General features: G+C 37.0%; 1 protein-coding gene across 13 annotated transcripts in view; it reads right to left on the bottom strand.

The window, feature by feature from the left end:
- LOC113110868 (calmodulin binding transcription activator 1b) overlaps window positions 1-13,862 on the bottom strand; it is a 292,263-nt gene that overhangs the window by 29,205 nt on the left and 249,196 nt on the right. The window lies entirely within an intron of this gene.

Below are 13,862 nucleotides of genomic sequence, written 5' to 3'. Positions count from 1 at the left end.
TTTGGTAAATTGGTAGCATATGTATTAGTATAATCTGCACAGTGGTTTTAGGCTCATGCCTAATTTTCTTCTAAAAAAACCTATATTTCTGTACAAATCATATACACATACATATTCATACAAAATTGCCATGTTACATTTTTGTAACTACTGAAGTCAGGCTAGAATTCTTCGGTGATTCATTATATACAGTAAGTTTATGCTGATATATCTTGGCAGCAGACACATTAAATTGGTGGTGTGTAATGAAAGCATGCATTACGGGAGTCCATGGGGTCAAAAGTGCATGTTGTTAAAGAAGCACCCATATACAGCGTCCATAGAGAAAGTGAAATTAACCCAATTACAAGTCCAATTACAAGTCCATCTAAGCACACACACACACACACACACACCTCAGAGAATCTCAGCCGCAGTGGAGGAGCAGAGGCGTTTAACGTCAGGTCTGCGAGTTGTTTTGCGTTCTGTGGCATGGAGGTGGGTGGCGTTAATTGGCAAGCACGCGAGAAAACACAACAGTCTCCCATTCTTCGCCCGAACTCCCCGGAGCAGATGCCCCCAATTAACTTCGAAGTATTTACCAACATCAAAACATCGCAATTCACGCCGGCTCAGAATTACGGCCATAAATTATCCTAATTGACAGCATAAGAGTAATAGGTGTTGTTTAAAGCTCAGCTGCTGTAAGCTTGAGACGTAGGTGTGAAGGGGATGCGTGGAGCTTAGGGGGCAGAAATCCAGCAGCTTCGAATGACTAATCAAACTGAAGAGCACAGATACACTCAAAGGACACGCTGATACATGCAGCTATAGACTTAAACCAACAACAAAAACAGCCAGGAGTGTTGTGCATTTTATGCTCCGCTATCCAAGAAAGTGGGAGAAATGTAGCTCATATAATGCATTTTTTTTACTCATTACTTTACATTGTGGACTCAAGCTAAGTTTAATGACTTAAACAAGTTGCCTACATTTTTTTTTTAAATCAGAATTGAGTATATATTTAAAACAAGAATATCTGCCAATATAAAAGTTCATTTTCTGACACTATTGGTAGATTACTTAAGTTTGCGTTTCTCAGAAAACAAGACTTACAGAAATAGTTCATCTAAAAAAGAAATGGTTGCTGGTAGCCATTTCCTTCTAATTTTTTCCTCCATAATATGGAAGTTAATGGCTACCGGCAACTGTTTGATTACCGACATTCATTAAAATATCTTCTTTTTGAGTTCCACAGAATAAATTCATATTGAATTCAATTGCATGTTCAGTAAATGTATCTTGATTTCAGGATGTTTACCGTATTTTCCAGACTATAAGTCACACTTTTTTTCATAGTTTGGCTGGTTCTGCGACTTATAGTCAGGTGCGACTTATTTATCAAAATTAATTTGACATGAACCAAGAGAAATGAACTAAGAGACATGAACCAAGAGAAAACATTACCATCTACAGGCGCCAGAGGGCGCTATGTGCTGCTCAGTGCTCCTGTAGTCTACACTGAAAACATAGAGCGCCATCTCGCGGCTGGAGACGGTAATGTTTTCTCTTGGTTCTTGGTTCTAAATAAATGTGACTTATAGTCCAGTGCGATTTATATGTTTTTTCCTCATCATGACGTATTTTTGGACTGATGCAACTTATACTCAGGTGCGGCTTATAGTCCAAAAAATACGGTAGATATTTGTTCCAGAAAACAAGACAAAATATGTTGTAAATTAAATTAAATTAAATTAAAAAATAAAATAAAAATGCAGTGTATTGTTCATATTTAGGGTTAGTGCTTTATATTTTTCTCCAAAACATTATCTGGTTTATAACTGGGGTCGAGTAAAATCATTTTAATAATCCCAAGAGTTCCTAATCCTATTTTTATTTTGTACAGTCAAACTAAAAACTATTTAACCTAATTCATAACATACCTTTCCATCAAAGCTGTCCGATATTATCAATTGTTCTGACATTTCATAACTACACTGAATAAATTGTGATAATGTAAGAAACGTTAAAGGTGTCTGACAAATGTTTGGTTTGACTGTATGTGTGTTGTTGGATTTAAATGATTTAATTTTCTTGCTGCAGACTAGATTGAGCCATGCAGAATGTGTTGTCATTTCGTGCATCTGCATCTGAAAGCACAGCTGTATGGAGGGAAAGGAGGACTGGGAGCTCAGACAGAGAGAAATGTGGCGGCCGCGGGAGCTTGAGCCATTTCTGAAGCTTTGTCAATGTTAAACCGTCAATAAATTTCCCCTGCTGCCACTCACTTACCTTCTCTATCAATCTACCTCCATGCTCTCCTCCCAAAAGTCGTCACACATTCTGAGCTAATCGATGAGATACAAGGCAAAACTTGACTTTAAAATGCACTCCTTTTTCCTTTGCATCACCTTTGGTTTTTAAATAGAGCCAATGATTCAGCGCTCTTGCCCGAAAGAGTTAGTACGTCTCTCTCAGGCTCCGTGAAAGATGGAATCAACTTCTTTCTCAGCGTCCGTCCGGCAGCCTATTAGCATTTTAATATTGCAGCGTTAGCGACCAGATGGGAGACGGAAAAAAGCTAACACATTCAGGGAGGCATATTTCAAGGTGTTTGCACAATACCTTTGGTAGATTTAAGGGGGGGGGGGGGTGGGCTGCTGATTTCATCACAGTCTCAAACATGAGAGAAATTGGATTGCATTATTTGTTTGCCTTTTGAAGGCGAGATTTTACTGTTTTGTGCTAAAACTTCTACAACAGAATATTCACCACCTTTCACCGTTTTTATGAGCGGAAAGGTTCTGGAAAGGGGATTCAGTTGCTCAAAGGTGTCGGATGTGGTACGTGCAACAGACAGGCCTTTTTATAGTTTCGTTCTCCGACCACAGGATGCATCTGCAAAACTGACTTTGGTTTGATTGTCTGGCTTTGTGAGTCGGATCTGTACTCAACGCTAGAGCTAAAATCTATTAGATAAAATCACAATTCTGAACGGCTTGGGGCAAGTGCACATGGTAAAATGGATTCATTTAATGGGCTAAAATATTTACTAAACAATCACTAAATGAATTTATGACCATGAAGTTTAAAAAAAAAATTCTTACATTTTTAATCAGCATTAAACAGGTGCATAACATTTTTTTTTCTAATCACAGTTTTTCTAAAAAATATCTGAACATCCTTAAAGATGTATTTAAATGAGAGAGAGAAAAAAACATTTCTTACAAAATGTATACTCTTTATGCAAGATAACAAGAAAGGAAGAAAAACAAGATAAAAAAACCCATTCATTTATTATTATTATTATCATTGTCTACATGCTTTCCAAACATTCACCTCTTCTTTTCCAATTAAAAAAAATCCTATAAAAAACACACTTAGTTGATAGAAATACACTGTCGTTTAAAAGTATGGGATCAGTAACATGTTGAATGAAGTTTTTTATGCTCATCAAAAACATATTATTACAATTTAAAATAACAGTTTTCTATTTTAATATACTTTAAAATATAATTAATTTCTGTGAAGCAATGCTGAATTTTCAGCATCATTACTCCAGTCTTCAGTGTCACATTATCCTTCAGACAGTCCCTCCAGAAAAACGCGGATTATTTTTGTGATTGTTGCGGGCAAAAATCCTTGATTTTGCGGCAGGTTTTCTTAAAAAATGCGATGGAATATGCGGGATATTTTTGCAATTTTATGCGATGTAACACAGGAACTTGCAAAAACTGCGGTTTGATGAAAAAGAGAAAAAAAGGTGATCCCCCCAACACCCTGTTCTCACCAGAGATGGGACCAAGTCACACATGTGCAAGTCTCAAGTAAGTCTCAAGTCTTAACCTTCAAGTCTCAAGTAAGTCCCAAGTATTTTTTTCTTGGGCAAGTCAAGTCAAGTCAAGTCACAAGCTATGTCAAGTCAAGTCCAAGTCAAGTCACCTTAATATTGTTATTTTACCTGCAGAATCTGATCTTAATAAAGTTAAAAGACAAGATATAAGTAACTGTCAGTAAATTAAAATAATTTGGATTTGCATTGTAAATACTCATGTTCAGTAAAATACATCATGGAATCAAACAAAATTGTAACTTCTTAAAATTATTTATTTTTCACTTCTGCCAATAGTGTTTGAAATGTTTTACATTTTCAACATGGAGTCCATAAAACAAATAACAGCTAAACATCCAACAGACTCCTCTCTGAACACCTCTCTCTCTCTCTCTCAAACACAGTTTACATACAACATTAAACTGTTACATTTCTCCTCTCTCTCTCTCTTTCACAAACACACACACACACTCTCTCTCTCTCTCAGAGTATAAAATATAAATATGACATATTTTCAGTTGTTTCATACTTTTTTTGTTATGTACAGTACAGACCAAAAGTTTGGACACACCTTCTCATTCAAAGAGTTTTCTTTATTTTCATGACTATGAAAATTGTAGATTCACACTGAAGGCATCAAAACTATGAATTAACACATGTGGAATTATATATGGAATTATATACATAACAAAAAAGTGTGAAACAACCAAAAATATGTAATATTCTTGGTTCTTCAAAGTAGCCACCTTTTGCTTTGATTACTGCTTTGCACACTCTTGGCATTCTCTTGATGAGCTTCAAGAGGTAGTCACCTGAAATGATCTTCCAACAGTCTTGAAGGAGTTCCCCAAGAGATGCTTAGCACTTGTTGGCCCTTTTGCCTTCAGTCTGCGGTCCAGCTCACCCCTAAACCATCTCGATTGGGTTCAGGTCTGGTGACTGTGGAGGCCAGGTCATCTGGCGCAGCACCCCATCACTCTCCTTCTTGGTCAAATAGCCCTTGATGCCTTCAGTGTGACTCTACAATTTTCATATTCATGAAAATAAAGAAAACTCTTTGAATGAGGTGTGTCCAAACTTTTGGTCTGTAGCCTACTGTACATAACAAAAACGTATGAAACAACTTAAAATACGTCATATTTATATTCTGTACTGTATATATATATATATATATATATATATATATATATATATATATATATATATATATATATATATATGCACTTCTCATGATTGGGTAATCGCGGCAGCTACATTAGTTTTTCTGATTAATTGTTTTGCTCTATGAGAAAGACAAGGTAACAAAATATTCGGGGCTTATGCCCCCTTAGCCCAGCCCTAGCGCCGCCCCTGGAATGCGTTTTTTTGACGGCCTGCTAGCGGATCATTAGGGGCCGTTCACAGCACGTCTTTTGCGCGCGCAAGTTCGTTATTTCCAATGTAGGCGCGCGGTATGCGCGCTCATAACGGAAGCAACGCGCGCGCGTCGCACCGCATCGAGTTAAAAACATCTAAACTTTTCAGAATGCCGCAAGCGCACCGCAGGTCATGTGACAATAAATAACCAATCAGCTTCATCCTTTCCCGTATCAACATTGAAAGCTCAGCTAAGATGAAGGAACAGCTGTTCATAGCTGTATATGGATTGCCATTTTGAAACGAATTTAGTAGCAGAGCTACTGCGAGCGATTTTTAGTGCTGCAAATCCATTTATACTTTGCTGAAATTTCCGCGTGTTCATTGAGAGAGAGCGTGTCATGGATGCTTAGCAACGACAGACGCCCCAGGAGCACTTCTGCCCGAGCGCTTTGGAAAGAAGGAGAAAGCGGCGCGACTAGCGTTTTCCACGCGTTTTTAGGCGCGAACTATTGAAGACAAAAGCGATGACCCTCGGTACCTCTCAGGCTGACATGTTGATGTGATGTGATATCTGATTTAAGTGGGCGTGGTGTGTGTAAGGTAGAGAGGGCATGACTGATGATAGTGTCCTGATCCACTCACGACGCTATTCTCAGCCTGCGCTCCAGCTGAGTAATCCACTTTATTTAAAAAAATTATTTATATATTTTATATTCAAACTGAAAACATGATGTGATTAACACTCAAGTCATTCAAGTCATCGTGTCTCAAGTCAAGTCAAGTCCCGAGTCTTTAACTTCCAAGTCCGAGTCAAGTCTCAAGTCCTAAAAATAGCGACTCGAGTCGACTCGAGTCCAAGTCACCAAGTCACAAGTCCCCATGTCTGGTTCTCACTACTACTTTACTGTAAAGAGTCATTACTTATGACTAACTATGATAAGCAAGCATACTAAACAACATAATATTTAAGATCTCATTCTGTTTTATTTCAGACCTTAATTAACACATGACCAGAGACAGTCTCTGCTCAAACTTACAAAACATTGAGTCAAACAATTTCTCTAGGTTTACAAAAGGAATATTCAACAACTTCTGTATAAATGAATAAATAAAATATTTAAAAAATGCTGTTTTACAGGAGTTGCAAAGTGCAATCTCTTACTGCAAAGTAAATTATTTTACATACTACTAATATACTTACAACTGTAAGGTTTTGGTACTATTCTGTAACAAAAAAGTGCAATCTTACAACTGTAGAGGTGCATCAATTTTTGAATGAAACTACAACAGTTCACTGTGAAAATGAAAACTAACTGCGTAGCCTCTAACACTGGCCTATCATTCGCCATACTCATCCTCATCCCTCTCTCAAAATAATTTGCCCCCACTGTCATGTAACACACCGGGTAACTGCTTCGCGCGGTCTTTTGCGCTTATTTTTGTTATGAGAATGATTTGCGTGCTTCACCCTGGTTTCACCGCGGGGTTCGCAGATGATGTTCACGTCGCGCAATTACGTCACTTCATAAGGTTCCCATTGGGAAATAAAGGCGATTTACTTGTGTGAAGTAAACGCAACATTTTTCAACTTTCTGCTAAGATATATGTGACTTTTTTGCAACGAAAATACAGGGTTTATGAAATCATGCTACCCCAGCATATTTTGCTTCCTGAAATCGGCAATTTATGCGGCGAAAGTGCGGCGTATTTGAAAAAATGTGACCCCCGCATAAGTATGCGGCTGATTATGCATTAAATCAGGCGATTGCATAATCGCGTTTTTCTGGAGGGACTGTTCAGAAATCATTCTAATATGATTCATAATCAATGTTGGAAACAGTTGTGCTGTTTTTTTGTAAAACATTTTTGGGACCTTGTGATAACTATTTCAGGATTATTTGATAAATGACAAGTTAAAAAGAACAGTCAGTGTTTATTCAAAATAGAAATTTTGTGTTAAAATACACACTACAATAATAAAGTTTGGCATCAGATTATTATTATTTTTTTAAAGAAATTAATACTTCTATTCAGCATTGGCGTTTTAAATGAATAAAAAGTGATAGTAAAGACATATATTGTTAGAAATGGTTTCTATTTTTTAATAAACGCTGTTCTTTTGAACTTTTTAATCATCATCGAATCAAAGAAAAAAGTATCGCATTAAGATTCAACACTGATAATAATTCAGCACAATGATTTCAGAAGGACTATGTGACACTGAAGACTCAAGTAATGGCTTATGAAAATTCAGTGTTGCTTTGCAGAAATAAATAATATTTTAAAGTATATAAAGTATATGTAGAAACTGCAATCATATTTTAAAATAATTATTTATTTTCTGTACTTTTTATCAAATAAATACAGCACTGATGACCATAAGTGACTCAATTAAAAAACATTTAAAAAATCTTTAGATCCCAAATTTTTGAAAGGCGGCATACATGTAAATCAAACGGCCTCTTCAGTGGTTTTTGACCAGAATAAGTGGATGTCCTCTAGATGTGTACTTCTTTTATATTTCAGATGGTTGTACTGTCAAAACCTCAATTTGCTCCACAATGTGCTGACTCACCCTTGTTTTCTGAACTGAATTTTGTAAGTCGTTCTCTCAATTTCACTCTAGTTTGTTTCCCAGTAGTGCAATACTTTCTGTGGCTTATTGCAGTTTTAACACGACTGTAACCTGGCAACAAGCCTTGACAAGACACACACACACACACACACACACAGTGTAGCTGAAGCATAAACTGCTTCCCATCTCATCAAAGACAAAGAAGGCAACACATTAAGTGTATAAACACTCTCTCTCTTCACACAGGTGGATCTTGTGTTACAGGCACGTGTGTCAGTGACTGGAGTCGTCTCACACCTGCTGTACTTCAGCTGTGTGTCTCATCCAAAACACCTTCGCAAACACACACACGAATGGAATAGGAATAAGAAAACGGTAGTAAATGTGAGTGTTTATGAACTGGAAATCTTCCCGTTTTTGTAGAGCTCGACAGTTGCAGTTCTGTTCCACTTCCACTATATGGAAAAATAAATGACGACAGAATATTAATTCTTGCATGAACTATTTCCGTTCCGCTTGCTTTAAAAGCGAATCAGACACACAGAGGAGGGCCGGGTAGTGTGTTTGACATTCTGCAGGCATGTCGCTGTGTCCATGCGTGTCATCTATCGATCATATAGTCTGTATGTGTGTGTGTGTGTTGCACTCTGGGCTGTGTTTAATAGCTGCCCTGGTCGCAGTGAACGTGATGATGAATGTTCCAGTGTGTCCATCATTAAGCTGCTCTCTGCCCAGGGCACACACACACACACACACACACACACACACACACACACACACACACACACACACACACTATATTCATTTCAAGGGCAGTTTCCCCTCACTTGCGAAGGCTTTATGTGTGGACACAGAAGTGTGTGTTGCAACCCATTAGGTTTTTCTGCATTTAAACTGCGAGTATGTCTCTTCGTCACTGACCTGGCCAGAGGCTCCTGACACTGATATCTGCACTCGACTCACTTCATCTACACGCCGGGGCATTTCTTTAGGTTGTCTAAAGCGTTGGAGCCTGCTAATGCTATAGATTATGACATTAAAATACATTACAACATCAATAAATACATTTCACAAAGACATTTTAAGAGAAAATTAGAGCCTGAAGTGCGGTATTAACCCTTTGTTTTTAAATGAATTATCAAATCCCACTTTTTTTTCCGTTCTACTTCAATACTAGAATATAATCATTTATATTTACTAATGAATGAATTAATAATAATATTCATTCTAGTTTTCCAGTGGCAAATATTTGACCCTACTATTTTTTTTTAAATATGAATTTCCAATTTAATTATGTATTATTTAAGAGTGGTAGCCAGGTATGTATTATTTTATTATATTATATTTTATATTAATTATTTAAAAAGGTAATGATATACAAAGAGGACAACCAAACATTATAGGTGAGGGTCAAATGTGTATTATATTATGTATTCATTTCCTAACTGCTAAAATGGCTTTTTAAAGAGGACTTTAGAGGACGCCAGCATCAGAGGATTAATAATTTTGGTGTCACTTTTATTTATATGCACAGACCCACATGAATACAAATCAACACACATGCACCGTTACTGACAGGCATCTGCCACGGGGAATAGAGACGTCTCTTAAGCAAATGGAGATGTGCAAGAGAGCTGGGAAGATCTACAGCGGCATAAAAGTACAAAACAGAACAGGATAAGAAATATTTCAATCATCTTTAGAAAGAGCAATAAAAGAAAAATTAATCAACCTGCATAACAAAAGTGTGTATGACATTAAAGCTTGTAAACAATATATATATATATATATGCTTGTGGCACTAGTTGATTCTGAAAACACGAAAATACTGCTTTTAATAAATTACAATACATATAAATATGCGACCATGGACCACAAAACCAATCATAAAGGTCAATTTCTTGAATCTGTGATTTATACATCATCTAAAAGCGCAATGTATGGTTTGTTAAGATAGGACAATATTTGGCCAAGATACAACTATTTTGAAAATCTGAAATCTGCGAGTGCAAAAAAAAAATAAAAAATCTAAATACTGAGAAAATCACCTTTGAAGTTGTCCAAATGAAGTTCTTAGCAATGCATATTACTAATCAAAAATTAGGTTTTGATATTTTTACGGTTGGAAATTTACAAAACAGCTTCATGGAACATGATCTTTACTTAATATCATAATGATATTTGGCATAAAAGAAAAAAACAACAATTTTGACACATACAATGTTATTATTATTATTATTTTTTTTTTTTTTGGCTATTGCTAAAAATATTCCCAGAGTTTTTTTGCTCCAGAGTCACATAAATGTTTGCTCACAGTTTATCATGATGCGACCTTTGTTTGACCTTCAGTTTCACTCTACTGGAGAAAATGTTCTTATTCGGCTCATTTCTTAAATTTGTGTTTTACTAGAGTGTAAATTAAGGAGGAAAAATAAAGGAACGAGGAGAAAGTGCTCTGCATCTTCCTGCACACAGACACCGGGGGAATGCTTGAGAAACAAAATGCTTGCCGGCCTAAAAGAGAGGCTTGGTTGCATGACAGCTCTTTAATTGCTTCATTAGCGTAATTAATTTGCTCTCTTTTCAATTAGCAGCTGGGCCTTTGTGATGGTTTTTTTTTTCAGCTGTTGTTTTCTCTTCTCTCCTTCTCTTCTGTTTTATTTCATTTGCTCTCTTTCTCTCTCTGGTCTCGTGGGTCCAGAGTAGCTTCTAGAGCGATGTTCAGTCCTGCTTCAGTAATGTACCAGTCATCCTCTAACATCCGCCTCGCGCACTCATTCTTTCAACAAATTATTTCTATAAAAATATGTACAACTATACAGATATTTCAGAATTATTACCGTATTTTCCGGACTATAAGTCACACTTTTTTTCATAGTTTGGCTGGTTCTGCGACTTACAGTCAGGTGCGACTTATTTATCAAAAATTAATTTGACATGAACCAAGAGAAATGAACTAAGAGAAATGAACCAAGAGAAAACATTACCGTCTCCAGCCGCGAGAGGGCGCTCTATGCTGCTCAGTGCTCCTGTAGTCCACACTGAAAACATAGAGCGCCCTCTCGTGGCTGGAGATAGTAATGTTTTCTCTTGGTGCTTGGTTCTAAATAAATGCGACTTATAGTCCAGTGCGACTTATATATGTTTTTTTCCTTGTCATGACGTATTTTCGACTGATGCGACTTATACTCAGGTGCGACTTATAGTCCAAAAAATACTGTAATTTATATGACTATTTAAATAAAAGTACCAGAAGTTCAAACTGCAATACTGGCTAAAGTTAGAATAAGAGGTACAAAAGCTAAAAGGTACATTGGTGTATCTTATTTTTAAATATTAAATATAAGCATGCATCCATGTGCATATTAGTATGTTGTTAAAGGGTAATGCCACATTTTCTTCTGACAGTGTATGTGGTGTTCTTTTCATGGACCTCTGGACATATCAGTTGCATACTGTTGAAGAACTTTTCACGATTTCTTTAGTTTGCGTTGCAGGCAGATGCTTTATTAGGCATCTTTCTGTTTCTAGAGCTGGGCTGTTGAGGGTGTTCGTGGGTCAGAGGCTGACAGCCGAACACTGTTTCTTCAGCAGTCTGTAATCAGCTCCAGACCTGCGCGGCTTCAGCGCTACCTTAAGGCCTTTCAGGAAGGATGTATTATTTAATGGGCCGTGAGCTCTTGCTCCCTGACTTGTGCTGTTCTTTCTCTGTCGGTTTGTCTCTCAAACCCACACACACACACACACACACACACATACAAACGTTCCCTCATGTTTTCAGAAACTACCTCTCCAGCGCTACATCCAGTCGAACCCTGTCGGGCTTTGAAAAGCTGAACCCACCTTGAGGTTTTTGTTTCAACAACAGCATAATGGCTGTTCTTGTCTAAGAGGTCAAGGGGAAAACAGCACTAATGGCTCACTGGCTCCACAACACGCCACATTTGTCTCAGGACCTCTTCTGAGTGAGGGTCACAAGCATCTCCTGAGGATCTGTAGGTCTGAAGAAATGCGCGCGTGTGTGTGCTCTTCACCTCTCTCCGGTTGGCGGGCAAGGGAAGTCTCAGTTCTCCTCAAGGACTTGACAAAAAGGCCTTGACGTGTCACGTAGCGTTCAGACAGAGGGCTTAGGGTGGTAAAGTCACGGCTTTCACTTTTCAAGTTAGTCTTTTTGCGAAATAACGGCGCTGAACTTCAAAAGGAAAGCAATAATGCCTAAAGTTTCCGAGGGTTTAAGTGTTATTGCCCACTGTGAGCGTTAGTTATGAAATACTAATTTTAAAGCATGTTTGACTATTGAAATTCTCCCGGCTTTTCTTTCTTGTGGTTAAAACTGAAAGTGCAGGACTAATTCAAGTGCTTGTCCTCTTTATAAACAGCCTACTTCCTTTAATCAACTTCTCGTCAGTCGCAGGTGGGACATTCTCATTCTAGAGAGCATCTGCAAAAATTTGCATACGTTCTCTGCAAACAAGTGGAGTCATCAATATTTTGGCCCATTTTCCCAGTTGGGAAAGACAGTCGGTTTATATGCATATATCTCCTAAAAGTTTGTGTCAGCTTTAGGAGTACACTGGCATACAGATGTGCTCGACACCAACAGATATGGACTAAAAACTACAAAACCCCAGCGTGGTTTAACAGGATCGTAAAGATCGTAAAGAAATCAGGTACTGTTCAAAAGTTCAGGGTTGGTAAGATTTAAAAAAAAAAACTAATATTGAATGAAATGTCAAATGGTCATCAAAGCTGCATTGCAGTAAAAACAGTGAAGTATTTTTACCATTTAAAATAACTGTTTTCTATCTGAATGTATCTTTAAATGTAATTTATTCCTGTGATTCAATGCTGAATTTTAGCATCATTACTCCAGTCTTAAGTGTCACATGATCCTTCAGAAATCAGTCTAATATGCTTGAAAACAGTTGTGCTGCTTAATAATTTTGTGGAAACCATGATACATTTAGTTTTTCAGGATTCTTTGATGAATAGAAAGATAAAAAAAATAACAACATTTATTTTGTAGCATTATACATGCATTTAGCATCATTTTTTTTTTACTAATTTAATGCATCCATAGTGAATAAAAGTATTAATTTCTTAATAAAAAAATAAAATAAAATACCTGACGCCAAACTTTTGAAGGGTAGTGTACGTCACAAAAATGTAACTTTTTTTTATGCATTTAGTTTTGATAATGTATGGAAGTCAATTTCAACATCAGTGGAAAAATACAACAGCTCACTGTGAGATAAAATTTTAAACTACAAATCATTTTAAGTTACAAGCTCTACACTGAGATACAAAATTACAATAAAGCAGCAATTATGTGAAATAAAATAGCAACTGTGAGATATAAATTCACAATTATAAGAAATTAATTCAATAAAAAACAGTGTAGTTGTAAGAAATAATGATGCAGTTGAGAGATATGAGGTCAAAATTACCCTTTTTTTGTTCTGAAGTGGAAACAGGTTTCTATAATAATGTGACATAAATATATCTTGTAAGGGGAACATTAAGAGGTGTAAAATAATGGAGGATGGCATCTTAATTCAGATCGCTTCTGAATAATTACAGCAGCAAAAAAATCTGATGGCACAGAAAAAATAAAACCTCAATAAAACCAGAAAGATTTATTAAGAATGCAAACTAGGTCCTAACTGAGGAAGTGAACTGTGCTCTGAATGAAGCTGCATGTGTGGCTGTGGAGCTGAAGGTGAATGTTAACGCTGTACTGAGTGTCCAGCAGCGTCCCTGATGCTCGGTGGAAACAGCAAATGGCTTCGCTTTACTCAGCATGAAATGAAAGTGAATGGACGGGTCAGCTGCAATACTAGAATGTGGTTACAATTTCAACAGGCTGTCAAAAGACATGAAATCAAAAAAAAAAAAAAAAAGGTGGTGAGGAAGAACGGAAAGAGCACAGAGAGGAAGAAAGGGAGAGTGGGGAGAAATAAAACCGACTATGCATTTTCTCGCAATGTGTGATTTGCAGCCCTAAATGCTTCTTAAAGACTTGGTAAAGATTCAGATGACAGTAACGGTAAACAGCAATCATGCTGTCCGCCATACAGACGCTTAAAGACCGCTGGCAGAATGCATGGCTGAATGAAT

The sequence above is a fragment of the Carassius auratus genome, chromosome 11 (genome assembly GCF_003368295.1).
Source record: "Carassius auratus strain Wakin chromosome 11, ASM336829v1, whole genome shotgun sequence".
Taxonomy (NCBI): domain Eukaryota; kingdom Metazoa; phylum Chordata; class Actinopteri; order Cypriniformes; family Cyprinidae; genus Carassius; species Carassius auratus.
The sequence above is the reverse complement of the archived record's forward strand: the minus strand, read 5'-3'. Positions and strand labels throughout refer to the sequence as shown.